Source organism: Schistocerca nitens, chromosome 11 (genome assembly GCF_023898315.1).
Source record: "Schistocerca nitens isolate TAMUIC-IGC-003100 chromosome 11, iqSchNite1.1, whole genome shotgun sequence".
NCBI classification, from domain to species: Eukaryota; Metazoa; Arthropoda; class Insecta; order Orthoptera; family Acrididae; genus Schistocerca; species Schistocerca nitens.
Window position 1 is genome coordinate 86,336,692 of NC_064624.1, and position 18,855 is coordinate 86,355,546.

The window sequence follows — 18,855 nt, forward strand, 5'->3', positions numbered from 1 at the left end:
GAGAAGGTCGTCGGAAGAGAAGGACGGCCGAAAGCCACACTGGGTAACGGGAAGGAGGCGGTGCTGGCGGAGATGCTGTTGGATGCGTCGGGTGAGGATAGATTCCAGGACCTTGCTGAAGACCGAGGTAAGGCTGATGGGACGGTAGGAGGAGACGGCGGACGGCGGTTTGCTGGGTTTAAGGAACATGAGGATACGGGAGGTTTTCCACAGGTCAGGGTAGTAACCGGTGGACAGGACTACAATGTAGAACCTGGCCAGGGCGGAGAGGAAAGAGACAGGAGCTTCACGAAGGTGACACGATCATGACCAGGAGCAGTGTTGCGTTTTGTGCGGAGGGTAGCACTGAGATCCTGCGTAGTTATAGGGGCATTGTGTTCCGTGTGTGCAATGTTGGATTATGTCTTTCAAGTTCACCTATATTAGTTTTCTGTGCACTTCATTCATCTCGCTGTTCACTTTTTTCTATGAATTTATTTACGCATGACCGAGTGGACAGACAAACAGAAAAAGTGGATTGCTGGTGACACCGCGATCGACGCAACTTGATCTAAACATTTCGCCTTCTGAAAATGATGTTTCTACAGCAAGTAATTCTGCCACAGCAGAATTACTTTGACGCTCCTGATCAACAGGCGTCTAAAGGTAGCGAAATGAGGGATGCTCAACTACCGGACCTACCGATAGATGGCTCAACCAGCTGATTACTGTCGTCTGTATTGTCCGCCATATTCGAATTTGACAAGAAGTTTTTCTCGGTCTGTACGGTGTATAAGGAATATCAAAATGGTGATTTCTTGTTCCGATTTCAACTGTACAAAGCGATGGAATAAGGAAAGTGACTTACCATTTCACAGGTAATAGGACTACCGATACAATACGATAAAAAAACAGACTTAGTGCGTTTGCTAATTCGATGTTTTTGAACAGGTTTCCTCTAAAGCACCCAGAGCTGCTAAAGAAGTGGATTACTTCCGTGAAGCGGAAAGGTTTTAATCTTACGTCTTGCAGTTTTCTTTGCAGAATCCATTTCCGACAAGATGATTATGTACTGAGCCCTGGAACGTGGAAGAAACGTCTCAAACCCGAAGCAGTACCATCAGTTTTTGACTTTCCGACATATTTGATGCCACCAAATAAACAGCCACGACGACATGTTGTTAGGATTTTGAGTTTTGAGTGACAACGATGCTTCTCCATTTGAGGTAGCTAATTAATTTCCTTGCTATGTGTCTGCTTTTTACTTTTGTGAATTTATTTCGTACGGACACAAATGGGCTACATAGGTCTAAGCAATGTTGTAATCTAGGTCCATATTTTTGTTTTTAGCGTTCTGTCACGGAATCCGTGCTCGATTTGCCCCCTGCAGAAGCTACTGATTTCGTGGAGAATGTTGTCAATGAGAATTCTTCCGTGGAAAGCATGTCCCATTTATCCAGTGCAGAAGCTGCGAATTGTGTCGAAAACGTTATTATGATGTTTTCACACCCCCAAAGCTTTCTTATATTATTTTTTCATCAAGCCTTGAGTTATTTCATTCATATATAACAAAATTATTTCTTTATTTCAGAGTGCAGTTGGTTCTTCAGTAATTGATTGTGGTATACAGTCGAAAGTAGAAATGGAAGACAAGGTGACCGAAACTTGCAATTTTTTCTCAGACATTGTGCACGAATTAAAACGTAAACTGAAGTGCGTCCGTGAAAATCTTCGAAGAAGAGAGAAGATAGTGTTTTCCATGGATGACATCATAAGTTCATTGAAGGAGAAGGGCCATCATCCTGAGAAGTTACATAACTTCCTCCATCATCAGAAAGGAACACAAGTGGAATCAGTGTGCAATTTAGTGAACAATTCTCTCTCGTCAAAGGGTAATAGATACACAACTAATGTGAAAAATGTTTGCTATGGCTGTGTACTTTTATTCACCAGCAGCATATGAATACCTGCAAAAATTAATGCCTCTGCCCCATAAATCATTGATTTCCAAATGGGTGGCAAGTGTTTTTAAGTCCATTGATTTGAACCCAATTGTAAGGGACCAGTTCAGTGATTCACGTCTAATTGTAGACAGTATGGCAATTAGGAAGCAAGTAGTTTGGGACCAAGGAACTAAGCTATACACAGATTTTTTAGACTTTGGTGGGGAAGTGCCTCAGTCAAAAGAAGTAATAGAGGCATCTGAGGCTCTGGTTTTCATGCTTGTCTCTATTAATGGCAAATTTAAATGCCCGATTGCATATTTCTTTATCAATGGTGCACAGGCAAATAATCAGGCCACACTGATAAAATCTGCTTTAGAGAGGCTGCATCGTTCTGGCATTAGGGTTTGGTGTTACATGTGATGGCTGCAAGGTAAATGTAAGCACTTTACATTCACATGGCTGTACTTTAAACTTTTACAACGGTGATTTTAAAAGCCACATTCCTCATCCTGTGGAAAAATACAATGTTTATTGTATCTTGGACATGTCATATGATTAAGTTAGCCAGAAATGCTCTAGCAGAAGTATCTGCTATTGAGTCTCCAACTGCCATTATTAGATGGCATTTCATTGAGCAATTGAACAAGGTACAACAAGAAGGTATGACATTTGCCAACAAACTATCAGGACAACATGTAAGTTATGTAAATAGAAAAATGAATGTTTCATTAGCTGCACAGACTATGAGTTCTAGCGTGGCAGATAGTATAGAGTTTTTGAGGAGGGTTGGTGATCCAAATCTTAAAGGAAGTGAAGCAACAGTAGAATTTTTTTATTATATTGACAGGATTTTTGATATTCTGAACTCCAGAAATCCATTAGGTAAAGAGTATAAGAGTCCCCTGAGACTTGACAGCAAATCTTATTGGCTTGGTATTTTCAGAGATACTGAAAATTATATCAAAAGCTTAAAAATCATTGGTGTTCCATTGCTGCTCCATGCAAGAAATACTTTTGCTTTTGGGATAATTTTCAATATGCAATCAGTCAGGCACATAGCTCTGGCAAGTATGCTTCGTGTTGAATCTCCTCTGAAGTATTTGCTAACATATAAACTGTCACAAGACCACAAAGGGCTTTTTTTTCCTGCATTCTGTCCAGAGGTGATTGGAACAACAATCCAAATGCATACCAGTTCAAATGTGCCATGAGAAAGTTGGTCTTAGGTAACAGTGTCACTGCACTGAATGGGAATTGCTCAAATTTTAATGTGTGTTGTTTGCCACCTGTTTATGATTTTCATGCAAGAAAGCATGTAGTAGAAAGTGATGAAAGTGCTGCAGAAAATGAAGTAGAGAAGTGGTGTGCACTTCTTGATGATAAGATTAAGTTCTCATTTTACAAGCAAAAAATATTCTATTATATTGCAGGGTATGTGTCATTGCACCTGTCAAGGCAGATCACATACAAAGACTGTCTTCACATACAGAAGCCACCAGTAGTTAAATCTGCCTTAGAATGTGATGCTCTCTATGCTTTTGCCAATATGGCCAATAAAAATGCATTTGTAGAATTTTGTTAACTGGGGAAAACTGGTTGAAACAAGTGACTGCGTGTACCCTGTTGTAGAATATTCAGAGAAACTGTTTCAGATGTTTGTGATTGCTGGGGATATGCGACAGAAGTATATTCAGGCCAAGATTTTGCATTGTGTTAAAAATAAAATTGTAGATTAGCTATCTGCTGCTCTTGGTCATGATTACCATTATAAAACTGGGATTGAGTATTACATCAGACTCAACTTGTTTGTAAGATTGCATCCCTGTACTCCAGCATATGCTTAAAAACATATGGAAAAAAATGTCTTGGTGAGAAAATTTTAAACAACAAATCAAGTATAAGGCAGAAGTTAAATAAACTCATATCGTTTAATCATGTATAGTGCTCAAATTGGAAAAGATTATGTAATGGGACATTCCATGCAGATGGGTGTGACATTTTTACAGATTTCTTAAAACTATTTTGTACATAGATTTGTGGTTGTGCAATGATGAACTTGAAAGGATGAATCACATTGAAGTAAAATTAACTCTCTACATCCTGTGTAGATATTGTAACAAAATTATAATTGTTTATTATATAAGCTTATTTTAAGATGTTTGGTGTTACAAAATATGCACTTGCTTTAAAAACAGGTGATTTGTGTGAAATTAATGAAAAAATTATGTACTGGGACTTATTTGACAAATGGCTTTCAGTGTGAGAAAATATTTACCTCAATAACTACATCAACTTGAATTTATCAGTTTAAGAAAACAGTTTAATCATAGGATGGGTGTGATCTAATGGAGTATGCAGTGGTCCTATGTTTCAAAAAGTAATGTTTGTGGATACTCTGCAACATAAGAGCAATAAAATTGTTACTCTGTTAATTTTTGTTTTAATACTTCCTAGAATGAACACAATGTTCCAATTGATCATAAGCATTCTTATTACTTTAGAACCATTCTATAATAAGGGGGCCTGAGTCAGGCAAAACCTAATATTGTGAATTTTGTCTTTATTTTGCTAGGAGGTCTTTCTGTTATATTTTCCTGTGTTGAGGGGGGGCGGGGAGAATGCAAATAATCATATGTAATTATCTTTCTAGCACTACAAAGTACAGAATACAGTGATTACAGTTACACTTGGAAATCTAGGAAATTTCAGTATTCATGTTACATGCCTAATTTTCATGAACATTTACCTTAATTACACGGTTACACTTTTTGCTGATTTGAACTGTGTACTACATGTTAAAAAGATTTTGTTTGGTCATAGTAATAAAAGCATTTCATTTTGTTAGTTCATATGTCCCATACGGAACTGAAATTATCAAGTTATGATGCCAAAGGAAGGAATTAACATTAAGCAATCTTACTTCACAGAAAATATGTAACAATGGTTACACTTTTTGCTAGTTAACTTTAACATAAACCATTTAGTTTGCCATTAAGAGTGAAAGCAGTTGCACAAGTCTTGTAAAGAACAAAGTTTCCCATAGGAAACTAAAGTATTTTACATTTGAGTTATTGTAGACCCAAAGTATTGTGCTCTTCATATTTCTATTTAAAAAAGTTTGTAACTCAAATTCACAGACAATTTGGAATCTGTACATACATGGGTGTAGTCAGTTACTTTTCATATGCCATGTGGAACCTTTAATTTTCTGGTTTAAATATAATTTATTTCATGAATTACCTTTAATACCAACAATGTCTGAATGCATTATTTACCATTTAGAAGAAGAAATATTAGTGTACAGAATAACAAACGTCATGAAAAATGCGAAAGATTGTTCTGTACAGAACTTGGAATGGCTCTTAATCAATAGCAGGTAAAAAGAAGGCTTCTATTAAATGTTCAAAGAAACCAGTCAGTACCTCTTAATTCACCATAGAGGTGACACACTAATAAAACAATTTACTTTTTTTTTCAGAACTTCTGCTAAGTATTAAAATTGTGAAGACCTATCCAATTAGTATTTGCTTTACCAATAACCTGTAGTACAAGCACACATATAAGCAGGTAATTATGGGAGTCAAGAATTATGTTAAAATTAAAGATACTGACTGGTATTACTTGCTCACAAAACATTGTAGTTGCTGTACAGTTTATGTGGTGTACCCTATGTGATTCCTGGAGGACATAATATTCTGTTATCCTATGGGAGTGCACTGGTACCACACCTATTGAAAGTAAGCTTTGCTGTGGAATAGTTGTATCAGACATCTGTACCAGAAAACAAATCTCCACTGTGTCACCCTCATGTTCTTGGTATGCTATTCGCTATTATTACAGGAATACTCTTCACAAGAGGGGAGAGAGAGAGAGAGAGAGAGAGAGAGAGAGAGAGAGAGAGAGAAAGAGAGAGAGAGGGAGGGAGGGGGGGGGAGGGAGAAAAGCATGTTCTTAGCAAGCTTTACAGCAGCATATGCTGTAAAAAGCATAGTGAGATTTTCCTTTTCATCATATCCAACATTGTACACAACTTTCTTGCACTTTTATGTTATCACATTTTTCCCTTGAGAATGGAGGAGAGGGGGGGGGGGAATTGTGAGCTTTCATAAGAACTGAAAACTCTACTTGCATTATTTGTTATTTTCAAAATGTTACTCTCTTTCCAAATACTGTTCTATTTCTTCAAACTAATTCTGAATTTCTCAGGTTATTACATATTATTTACTGTACATTGTCCAGCAATACTTCTGTTGTTACAGGATAGTTTGTAATTTGGCACTACCTTTGTGCCACTGGTATTGGCTAGTGTACTTTGCAGATAACAAAATCGACTGGACTCGAATGTCCTGTCAGCATAGGGCAAATTCAGACAATATGGAACTTTTTAAACAAAATTTGCAATATAATGTCACCCTTGTCTCACACAGATTGTAGCAGCCATTGGGGTGCCTGTCTGGCCAGCTTCTGCAGCTTTCGCTTTCAGGTTTGTTTTCTGCTTGGGCCCTATAATGACAACCACTCATTCCAGTGATTGACACCATGTCAAAGACTGGAACCAAGATTCACAGAAATAAAATTCCATGGTTGTAATTCATAGTGCAATTAATTTTGGTTTTAAAATAAAACCATGGTACCAGTCATTGTTTGGGTGTCAGACTGGAAAATTACAGTTTTAAGACACCCCAACCTTAAAATTAACAACTGTGATTGATGTTATTTTCAACACGTTCCTTCACTTCCTACATCATTATGGATCAGTCCAATATAATATTATTACCAGACTTAACTTCCAAATGATACGAGTCATGCATTTAAGAGGAGCCTTAACGTTGGCCTTTGTGTTTGTCTCATTTAAAAGTATTTCTTGTCTTCTATCAAATGCTGAAGCACTGTCGAAAACTGGTGCTTCTACCTCATCACTCAGTTAAAATACACCATGCATAATAAAATCATGGCATTTAAATTTTTGATCAAAGACAGAGCCAAGTGCATGTTTCAATTAAAGTGTCAGCATATATGCAGATCGGTAATGCATCACTACAGATAATGAAAATTAATCATTTTTTCCGTTTATACGTAAGTAATACTTTAATAGTTCAGTTGTAATTTCTGTTGTCAGTAATTATACCCGTAAGCAAACTATGTCAACATTTTTTTTTCAAGAGACGTCTTCACTGTTTTCCACACTTGATTTTCCGAATTATATCTGTAGTTAAAAGCTTTGGCAAGTAAGCTAATTTGTTGACCTCCATTGAATCTTAAATAGGGTTTTAAAACGGGCAAATAAGTAAAGCACTCATAAAAATAATAGTAAACGATTTATAGGTCAGCTTGTCAAACTTCCAAAACACACTCGAATTTAGGAATTTCATAGCAGAACTGTCACTGTTTTTTCTCGCTAGATTAGAAACACTTCATTATGTTGATGTTTAGATATCTAGAACATCCAATATAAAAGACTCATGAGGGTGCAGAACGAAAACATTTTCATCCGTGTTTTGACACTTAGTTTTTTTGCCAAATTCAGAAATGGCGGACACCAGTGGCGGACACTCAATGATATGATCTTTGGCCGGCACGCGCTAGAGCCATCTATCGGTAGGTCTGGTAGTTGAGCATCCCTCATTTCACTAAGGCCGGTATTACACTATCAAATTTCTTTGTCCAAAATCTTTGTCAAAGATTTTTGATGGTGTAATAGGAACTTTGTCAAATGTCGTTCAATATTTGATCAAATCTAGGGCCTCGCTGTAGATTTGATCAAAGAAATCGCTTGTCTTCTGTTCGCTGCAATGTGACATGTTAGTTGTTACCACCACATGGAGCGCTAGCGTCGCTGCAGCGTTCTGTCGTCTGTAGTGTTTTTATAAACATTGCCGGTAAATACAATTGGTGTGTGCTGACAACTACAAAATTAATAGAGATGTATGAAGCTGATGAGGCGCTTTACAACGTGAGGCACCCTGAATACAAAAATAGATTAAGAAGATTGGAGACGAGACCTAACCTAACCTAACATAACCCTCTCTTGTAGCAAGGAATCGGAGTGTTACAGTGAGCCTGTCTTCTGAAGATTTAGCGGTTCTTAAGTGAATATTGTGCTTTGTGATATGAGGATACACTTCACTGAGCACATACAGAAATGTATGCTCATCCATTCTTAAGTAATTGATGTACGACTTGACGTCTTCCACTGTAAGCTCACGTAACAAGTTTTGTTGAATGCTTTTATCGTGTTGTCGTAAAACCCACGGCTTCACCCAGATTAGATTAGTTTTTCGTTCCAGATTCTAGCAGTGACTGATGCAGCAAATGGGCGATCGAAAGAATTTGAAAAAGCAGTCTGGATATAAAAAAATTTTCACTTCCATGTCAGTGAGAGTGATTTTCGATGAACTAAAATGAAGATACAACAGGTTCACGTAATTTAAACGCCTTTAGAAATAGAATTAATGTTTGAAACAATTTAAAAAAATTGTGATATTGAGGAGGGAGTAATGATACTTTCGCGATTTTGATCAGCCTGCAGCTGTTGGGTAAGCAATAATTTGGTTTTTGTCGCCAAAGCTACGTAGTACGTTGGTAGCTTTGGTCTCTGTTCATTTGTTTTACAGTTATTCCGTAATAATATGTGGAGCGATATGTTTGTTATTGGTTACAAACAAAAACAAATTAATAATAGTGTGGTAACGGGATTACTGTGCTCAGTCATTCACGATTTGAATTCAAAAAACGTTACCAAAGATCTGCAGTTTTTGTACATTTTAATATATGGCTGTAAGTGGATTTACATCACTAGTGTACCACTTTTGCTGTTAATCAAGGCCTGTGAACAAATAGTACAGTAACTTGAATAATGAGCATGTAAAGCGATGCAAGTATTTATCATCCTTGTTATTCGTTTATTTTTGAAACTACGTTAGGTACGTCACGTTACATTGAAAAATGTAGACAGACAGATGCTTTCAGTTTTGCCGTAATTGAAGCTCATAATATACATTTGAACTTCATCTCACTCATACCACTATTCTAACGCTTCTTCCACTGCCTTAATTTTGTACCCAGCGTAATTTTGTACCTAGATCAGACAAATTTGATTAAGTTTTGGACCTTGATGTCTCAGTTGTGTCAGATTTTTTGAACATCTGACAATACTCAGGTAGTTAACAAACACCGCGAATTCCAACAGCGTTTCCCTATGCTAGACTTTTTTCTTTGAAATCGTTAGAAACTGCGTGATTTTGCAAACCATTTGGAAAATATTTCTGCATATAGCTCTATAACTATACTCTTGTCAATTGAAAGCACCTGAACTATGCGTTAATTACTGTGAGATTAAATTTTCCTGGCAAAAATTGATGAAAAAATCTATTTGAAAATCTCAAAAACACACTTTTTATTTTTCTAAGAAAAATGTATTGCTGCCGTATTTCTGTTTCCCTTTGATAAAATTTGAAGGTGAGGAGAGGATGAGTAGAAAGGGGAATTGATTTTTAAATGTACAAGTCTACTGCACTACATTGATTTTTCTTAAGTTACAAGGGTTCATCAATAATGAGGAGTGGAAGTTTTGGTGTAGCTTCTATTCTACTTTTAGATGATAGTTACGCTGTTATGTTATTGGAGAAATTTTTTGGAAATTTGTGGTAAGGTCTTATGAGACCAAACTGCTGAGGTCATGGGTCCCTAATGTTCTTAAGGGGCAATCAGTTTTCTTATGATACAAGATGACTCACAAGTTCTCATAACCTATAATTTTGCTGCAAATTACTCATTTGTGCTTTGATGTATGAAATTCAGTCTTACCGGTGGACCGTCGGCTAATCCACAATGCGTCCTTCGGTTGCATGCTGCAATGAGGATAATACTGAACTCGGATACATGTATTACACATAGACATTTTAGAATGCGTAAAATGCAACGCAGTGATATTTAATGTTTTCCATTCAACAGCCTATCTTAAAATGGCAGCATTCACAAGACTTCAACAATAATGAAGCAGAATTCACTGTCTTCTCATAACAAATCGTAAAAGTGCTTATAGCATATTTATGGGCCAGTGACAACAGACTTTCTGCTAATGCGATGTTGATTTGAAAATGAAATTATGACACACAAACAGCTGTGCAATAATAGCTCAAGAAACCATTGTCGGAATCTGTTTTGAACAAAGGAATACCGTCAGAACCCAGCGATTCAGAAATCATCCGAGGGACTTCCCTCTCTCATTCCAATGTGTGAATTTTAGGCTGCAATTAGGCCATATGCTGTGAATGATAAATCAGGTGCACAGACCATAGACCATTCCTAAACAGAAGACTTCTACAGAAAATGTGTCATTGAACCTCGATTGATTGCATCTGCTTGAACCAAGAGTAGCCTACCATTTTTCAAAGTTGATGGTATGTTGCTTGCCAACATTCAAAGAAATTAAAAGTTAGGGTTCTGTGCCCAAAAGGATCAACTGCTTCATTGCTTTTCCTTATCTATATCTTGAAGTATCTTACACATCTTAACTGGTTGTATTCTAGGGTAAGCTGAGCCCAGTACGGCCACTGGGGAGTCTGTACTTTGATTTTTGATAAAGTATCATAATAACCACTTTGTTTGTTCTTGTTTACAATTTGTTGTAAAATCCAAACAAAAGGCATCTTACAAATGATACTTCAGGTAACATAGCTCAAGTGACTGCTTTGTGTAATCTTATTTTATTCATTTTTTATTCGCTTGTGGGAGAAAAGGATTGCTTAAACCTTTCCAAACAAAATGCAAATGATGTTCATTAAAGTCATTGTTCGCCTTTATTTCTACAGTGGGTAACTTTTATTACTTAAATACATCATCATATTCATACTATATACAGGATTGATAAACATGTAGTTCAGTTCTTAGTAAGACTAATACCATAGCTTTGCTTCTGGAGGAAAGTTGTTGGTTGGTCGATTTGGGAGGGGGGACCAAACAGTGAGGTTATCAGTCCTGAAGAAAAGTCATCATTTCGCAGCTTGTTACTTAAACAACTTAAAATGTACATAATAGAATGGTCTTAACATTGTATCTCAAATACCCTTGCTTTCTTTATTTTGAAATTTTACCCATTGTATGTAAACAAAAGAACTGTTTTTGACACTTACCAAACTTAAAAAAAAAAAAAAAAAAAAAATTGAGCGTCACTTTAGATTTCTAATCAAAGCTCAAACCTAGACATTTACATTATTTATGTTGATGGTGATTGACAACTGTTTGAAATTAATTCGCTAAATAGGAATAACTTGGTGCCATTGTATTAGGTACAGATGTTGTACCTTCTGGTGTTATATGAAAATATGTGCCAGACTGGGACTCGAACCCGGATTTCCCGCTTATCACAAGGAGTCCTCTTACCATTAGGCTATCTGTTCACACCTCCTGGACCGATCCAAACACTGCGTTCCTATACTGTAGTCTTACTTTCATCACTGAATGCCTGCAGCTTAATTCTGTATGCCTGCATTAGTGGGAATAGGACTGTAGAGAATGGAGACCTATTCATTATAATCTAGGGCCTGCACCAATATGGAGTATTACGTTAATAATGATTAACAGCCGCTTGAATTCAGATCAAAATAAATTAACTGAATGTGAATTACTTGGTGTCATCTATTTAAGGTACTAATGTTTTACCTGTTGGTGACATTTGAAAATTTACACCGGACTGGGACTCGAACCCAGATACCTTGCTTATCGTGAGCGGTTGCCTTAGAATGAAGCTATCTGTGCACACCTCTTGGATCGACACAAACTTCTATACGTTACATTGTCCTCATCCTGACACCATAGGTGCCGGTCGGTCTGGGAGGCAAGTACAGACAGCCTAATCCTGAGGCGAGCACATGTGATAAGTGGGAAAACGGTTCGAGTCTCCGTCCGGCACAAATTATCACGTGACCATCTGGTAGGACATCCGTATTGTAACAATTGATGTCAAGTTACTTGGATTCGGTGAATTTATTTCGATCTAAGTCATTTATGTTAACATCAGTTTCAGATTTCTAGCAACAGTAGTTTTGAAGTTTCATGGCAATCTCAAAAAATGCTTCTCTTGTTATTTGAAAAACAAATAACCTGTGCTTCAACAGAATATTAAATTTATTAGGCCTACTTTTTGTTTACTCTGTGGGTATATACTTTAAATAAAAAATAATAAATACCTGACACTTTGATGTCAAAATCTTTTGGCGATTTGATATAAACTAGCCCACAGGTACCAGAAGCACAGATGATAATTTCCACATTATCCATATTGGTATCATATATCACATTTAATAATGATTACGCCTCGATAGTACTAAGAAGAGGAATTGACATTTTGTATTAAATAGTCACAAGGGGACAAGATCACAATAAAGCAATGGACAGCACTAGATCTGCTGTTCCAAAAAGCTGACAAAACAGAATGGGGAAAAATAGCACTGTATTGCACCACATGATCAAATAGTGTTCACTCAGTGACAAACCCCATTGCAGTGTCCTTGCTAATCAGTGAAATTACATTTTCACCTGTCAGCCCCAAACACACACACACACACACACACACATTGATTATATTTTGTGTAATGTAGAATGGAGTATATGGGAAGCGGTCTGTTCTTTTCAGTAATCACAAAGTTTTTCCTGCTCAAATTGTAAACATTCTTAGTGTGGTATCCACATTTGTAGTGTCACCCAACTTATCTTCAACCACGTTGTTGCCATTTGACCTGACTTATATCCCTAGCCGTATTGCTTAGCTATCTCCCACCGCAACCAAGATTTCAGGTGAGAAACAGTGCCTTAATGTTGGCAGTAATAACTCACATTTAGAAGGGTGCATAAACATTTTCAGGAAGCTGTTTCTAGGGGTTCTATGTGACACGGTGGGGGTGGGTGGGACTAGTGAATATAAAAGGGGCGGGGGGGACCCCAAAATCACTGGAATTTCTTTGTAGAAAGCATTTACTTTATTGTTTTTCAAACACAACCTTGACCTCCTTCTAAGTACACTCCATTAGCATTAAAGCACTTGTCCAAATGTTCATTCCAGTGTTGGCAGTACCTTTTAAATTCGTCCTCTTTGTGAAGTGCTAATACCTTCGTGACACTGCGTCGTACATCTTTGATATCGGCAGAAAACTTCCCTTTCAAGTCTCTTTTTATCCTCAGGAACAGGAAGAAGTCAGAGGGTGGTAAATCTGGCAAATAAGGCACGGGGTCAAGGTAGTCGTCTTTGCTGAGGACAAAAACTGTTGAACACTGAGAGCTGTGTGTGTGTGTTAGTGTTGACAAGATGCAGGGACCAATTACTGGAATCCCACAAAGTTGGACGTTTTCACACCAAACTCCTGTGCAGACTTTTCATAACTTCCATATAGAATTGGTGTTCACTGTATGGTCTTGAGGGACAAATTATGAGTGTGCAATCCGTTTGATGTAAAAAAAAAAAATTTACAGTGTCTTCACATTCGATTTCACTTGCCGAGCTTTTTCTGGACAATGTGGGCCAGTTAACTTCCATAGAATTGACTATTGCGTACTATCTGGATCATACCGATAGCACTGTTTCTCATCACCTGTGATGATTTTGTTGAAAAAGTTTAGATCGTCTTTGAATGTATCCTTCAGTTTGTGACAGGATCAAACGTGATGATCCTTTTGATCTGTGGTGATAATTTTCAGCACAAACTTTGCTGCCTCTTTACACCTCCCCAAATCAACAGTCAAAATGCACTGAATTGAGCTCCAGGACAACCCTGGCATGTCCTCAAATTGGTCAGTTCCTGCATAGATCTTTGTTAATCAGATCACGCATTTTGCTGACATTGTCCTCGCTTTGAGCAGTCGAAGGGCGATTGGAATGAGGCAGATCTTCAGTGGCCATTTCTCTGATTTTGAACTGAGAAAATTGTTTGTACACTTGAGTTTTACTGAGAGCATGTTGTTTGTGCGTTGTTTTAATCATCACATCTGTTTCCGTTACTTGTCAAGAACATAGCGGAAACAGCTATGATGATACAAAATATCTCACAAACAACATGCTCTCCGTAAGACTCAAGTGGTTATGTGAATTTTGAAAATAAAATGAAAATGATAGTAATGATGAGGAAAATAATAAGAAATGATAATAGCAAGCAAAAAATGCATATGTTTACCTTATGTATCAGGAATGTGTGCCTTTTAAAAAGCAGACATAATTAACATGAAAGTTTAAGTAAAAGGAATTGAAGAAAATATGTTTAAGGTCAGAAACTGATTATTTTCCTTGACTTCAGTAAGTGTGGTAAAACTGTAATAAGCCTGATCATAGACTATTTGTACTGACATTGTTTCACTACTTCTGTGGACTACACTGCAAAGATAGCCAATTAGCTGTTAGCATGTCTTGCTTAATCATTAATCTTTTAGTTAAACCAGGTTAAGCAATTAATGTAAGTATGTGAAGTAAATTAAATTAACCTCCCCTGAAAATCCATACCAATTAATATTACTGCCACCCAGTATAAAACAGTATAAACCCAGTTTTGTCACGTAGCAGATGAAATATACAAAACCCATTTTAACTTATACAACATAAGAACTTCTTATGTAATTTGTTGTTGGAGAGACCTAATCATTTATTCACATAAAAACCTTAATCTACACTTGTTAAGGCACCAACATCAGTAACTAATAACTTACCTCTCATAGAAGACTTAGAGGATGTTCCTTTTCTTCAAGCATTTTGATTACTGTTAGCATTACCATTTCTGGAGGACTCTCCCTTCTGAGCAATTCCATCCAAAAACTAGCCAGTGTCTGCAGCAGGGGAAAAAGGAAAAGAATTGTGTCTCTGCAGAGAAAAAAGGGTTTAATTACTATTAGATACATGGGTAAATCAATTGTTATCCACAATTTAGTTATATTTTTGTTTATTTTGGTAGTACTGTCATTTTACGTTGATGACGCATACTTTGTTCATTGGCTGCTCTGCTGTCAATTTGCACCAAAGAAGAGCAACGTTCAGTGATGCTTTTATTGTGGTCAGAAGGCGTATCGGGCCGAAATTCATTGAAGACTTTCAGTACAGTACGGGAATAGTGTTTTGCCACAACGGACTGTCTAGGAATGGATTGAAAAAATTCTGAAATGGTCGCACAAGTGTTACACACGATGAAGGAGCCGAACAACCATTTACTGCCACAAATGAAGAAACCACTGAGCATTCATGTGAAATGATTCTCTTAGATAGAAGATTATCTATTGATGAAGTGGCACATCGTCTGCAAATTAGTCACAGTTCTGCCTATGTAATCATCCACAACAGACTTGCGTTTCATAAAGTTTGTGCAAGATGGGTCCCAAATTAACTCACACAGTTGCCTAAACGAATGTGGTTGGACACCTGCAAAAAATATTTGGATTGCTATGGTAATGAAGGGAACAACTTCTTAGACAAGATCATTATTGGTGACGAAACATGGATCCATCATTACAAGCTGGAAAGTAAACAGCAGAGTGTGGAATGGAAACAACCAAATTCGCCATGCAAGAAAAAGTTCAAGAGACAACCGTCTGCAGGAAAACTGATGCTTACTGTTTTTTTCGACACACAAGGCCCAATACTGGAACATTATGGGGAAAGGGGCACAACAATAAACAGTGTACATTGTAGTGAGATGTTTACTGCCAGGCTAAAGCCTGCAGTTCGAAGCAAATGCCCAAATGCTGAGGATTGCTGTCAAAAGGTGTTGTGTTGTTGCACGACAAAACCCTTCTGAATACTGCTGCCCACACTGCTGAAACGCTCCAGAAACTCAAATTTGAAGTACTGGATCATCCTCCATATAATCCTGATCTTGCCCGTTCTGACTATCACTTGTTTGGTCCAATCTAACAGGCATTAAGGGGCCGTCGATTTGCCTCGGATGAAGCAGTGAAAGAAGCGGTTCATTCCCGGTTCACAGCTCAACTGAGAACCTTCTTTTATGAGGGAATCAGGAGGCTTATACAACGATGGACCAAGTGTGTTGAAACGCAAGGAGGCTATGTCGAAAAATGATGCTCTTGTTAAGTTTCCTGTTTGATTACAATAAAATTTTATAACTACTTTGTGTATAATAATTGACTTACCCTCGTAGGTTCTTCCTTGTAGCAAGGGGAGAAAGATTTCGCACTACATTAATCTACACCATGTAGGTGCTCACCCCCTCCCTCTTTTTTTAATGAAAAGAAGGAAGAAGAAACATTACTTGACCTCAATACTAATTTTAACATTCATTATGAACTTTTACATCATTTGGTTCATCATAATAGACCCTAACAAATGGTACCTCCTAACCAGGGCACAAAGCCCTCAGGCCACCATCCAGTCACACTTATACAGGGTGTAAATGATAGAAGCTGCCATAATTATACAGCACGTACATGTCATTGTGCTTGACAAAAAAATCTATTGAGATATCACTGTATCACATTCTTTATTTTTGTACTGCTAAAAGGCAGATATTTGTGGGTTTGATAGTTGATGCACTTCTGTTTACATTGTCATCTGACGGCATACAGCGTTTCTTGTCTATTACAGACATTGACACAGTGGTCAGAGAAAGGTAATGGATAAACCAGAGCAATGTAAGCATTGGACGTGTACAAGAATGCTGCGTGGTGTCTAGGTATTAAAATACTACCGAAACAAGCAGTTCAAACAGTCACTGGGTGGTTGACAACATATAATCCATTTTACATAATCAATGAATTAAGTACAACCAGGTGTTTTCTCTTTTACAACATTACCGTAAAGGAGGTCATGGTAGTAAAGAAAAACTACATAAAATAAAATGTGTTTCCCGTAGTACAAAATGAACCAATTATAATTTGTTGTGCATTAATTACAATCAACTGTATTCTCTTTTTACAATAAAACTGCAATGAAAATTAAATTCAGGTTGTTTCCCTTTGCTACAAAAGTACTGTAATGAAACCCACATTACATTGTTTAGTGTTACACCAGTGTTCAAAATGCGCGCCATTCATTTCAACATGTGCTTCATGATGGCGAACCCAGTCTTGTCACACTCATTCACACGTGTGCTCATTTGCCTTCACGGTATTGGCAGCATCGAATATCCTCTGTGTAAGTTCATCCACACTATTTATTTTCTGGACATAAGTAATTCCCTTCATAGGGCCCGAAAAGTAAAAAAATCCAGTGGATTTAAATCAGGACTGCATGCTGGCCATCAATGTGCACAAAAACATCCTATCCATTGTCCTAGAAATCGTCCATTCACAACCTCCATACTGTGTGACCAGTGTGGGGTGGAGCACCACCATGGAGGAACCATGTGTTGTGACATATGGCTAATGGAACATTTTCCAATGAAGTTGTTAGCAATGTCTCCTCTAGATAGTTTCGGTAATTGTTAGGAATCCATCACGCAGGTAAAACGTAAGGCCCAATAATTAAATCATCGATTATACCTGCCCGTACATTTACAGAAAAGTGGTACTGAAAATGTCTTGCTACTACTTGGTATGGATTGTGTTCATTCCTCGTGTGCACGTTATGAAAATTAGTTATTCTGTCGTGAGTCAAACGCGGTTCAATCTGTGATGAGTATTTTGTTTACCATGCGATCTGTTGTTGCCTACCTGTTTCCGATTCACTCTCGCTATATCTTTATACGCAGGGGCAGTGGTGATCCTAGAAGTCGGTCAAGGGGGGTTTTGGGGGAATGGAATATCGCTTAACTAAACGAGAGTTGGGGTCCTCCACTGACAAATTGTTAAAATTTGGTGTTGCTTTAAGTTGTTTTTGGTAATAGTTTTTGGTAACATGTCTACAGAATGTGTGTGCTCGTGAAAATAACACGATTTGTCCCAGATGTCCGGCAATTTCGAAGTTTTTTGTCTGGGGTCAGCAGTTTGTGTTGGTAGGCATACCCAGCATAGGCCTATTTAGCTTCCTTGATTATTGTAAGTGGTATTCGTACATCAATAATCATCCAGTGTATATTAATAAATAATAAGATGCCCTTTTTAAGTTAAATGATATTTATTGGTTTAGATAGTAAGCTATTTGCTGCTCTTATTCTTTTGTTAAAATGTGTTTGAAATACATTGCAACCTATATTGCTATATAATCATAAAAATGGTTGAATCTGTTGAAGTTATGTATTTGCTGATTTCTGAAGTCATTTTATCCAGTGTAACATGATACTCCATTGGGGTGGTAGGGGGAGGGCTATAGCCCCATAGCTAACCCCTTGCCACCGCCCCTGCGCAGTGGTAAATAATGTGAACCGATCGCTTACATAAGCGTACCTGTGTTGGAGGACGTGTGGGACAGGCTCCCTTAGTTTTTGATTCTCTTTAATGGATTCTTCCAGTCTACTATGCATAATGTTTCCACAAGTCACATCTAATCCGTGTGTGCTGTCCAGTGTCAACTTTTCCAAAAACATTGTCCCGAGTCGAACTTTTTTTTTTTTTTTTTTTTCCTGGAACATTTGTAGGAAATGGACAAACATTTTATTAGAGGTTTTAAATCATTTGGTTGTGATTTACTAACATGATTTTTTTTTTTTTGGCAGCTTATACCAATTACATCTTGTATGTCGGTTCATATATGCCTAAAATACTTCTCCTTAACTTTCTACCAGTTACTCATCTTGTTCCCATTGTGATAATCTAACTACTTCTCATCTTGTAGCAGACTCTTACAGTTAATGAGACAAATGTATTGTCATCTATGAAACTTCCAAAATAAATATAATCTTAAATCATTGTAGTGCCAGATGTTTTATCTGCCAAATGCCTAAACCTAGTCTGAAGAGCCAGTAGTTTACTCAGATACCCTGAATTTTGAAACAACGTGTTGGTCAGTTGATAAGACTGTCAGGTTTTCCATGATAATAGCTTACCCTTGCTCTTTGTAGGA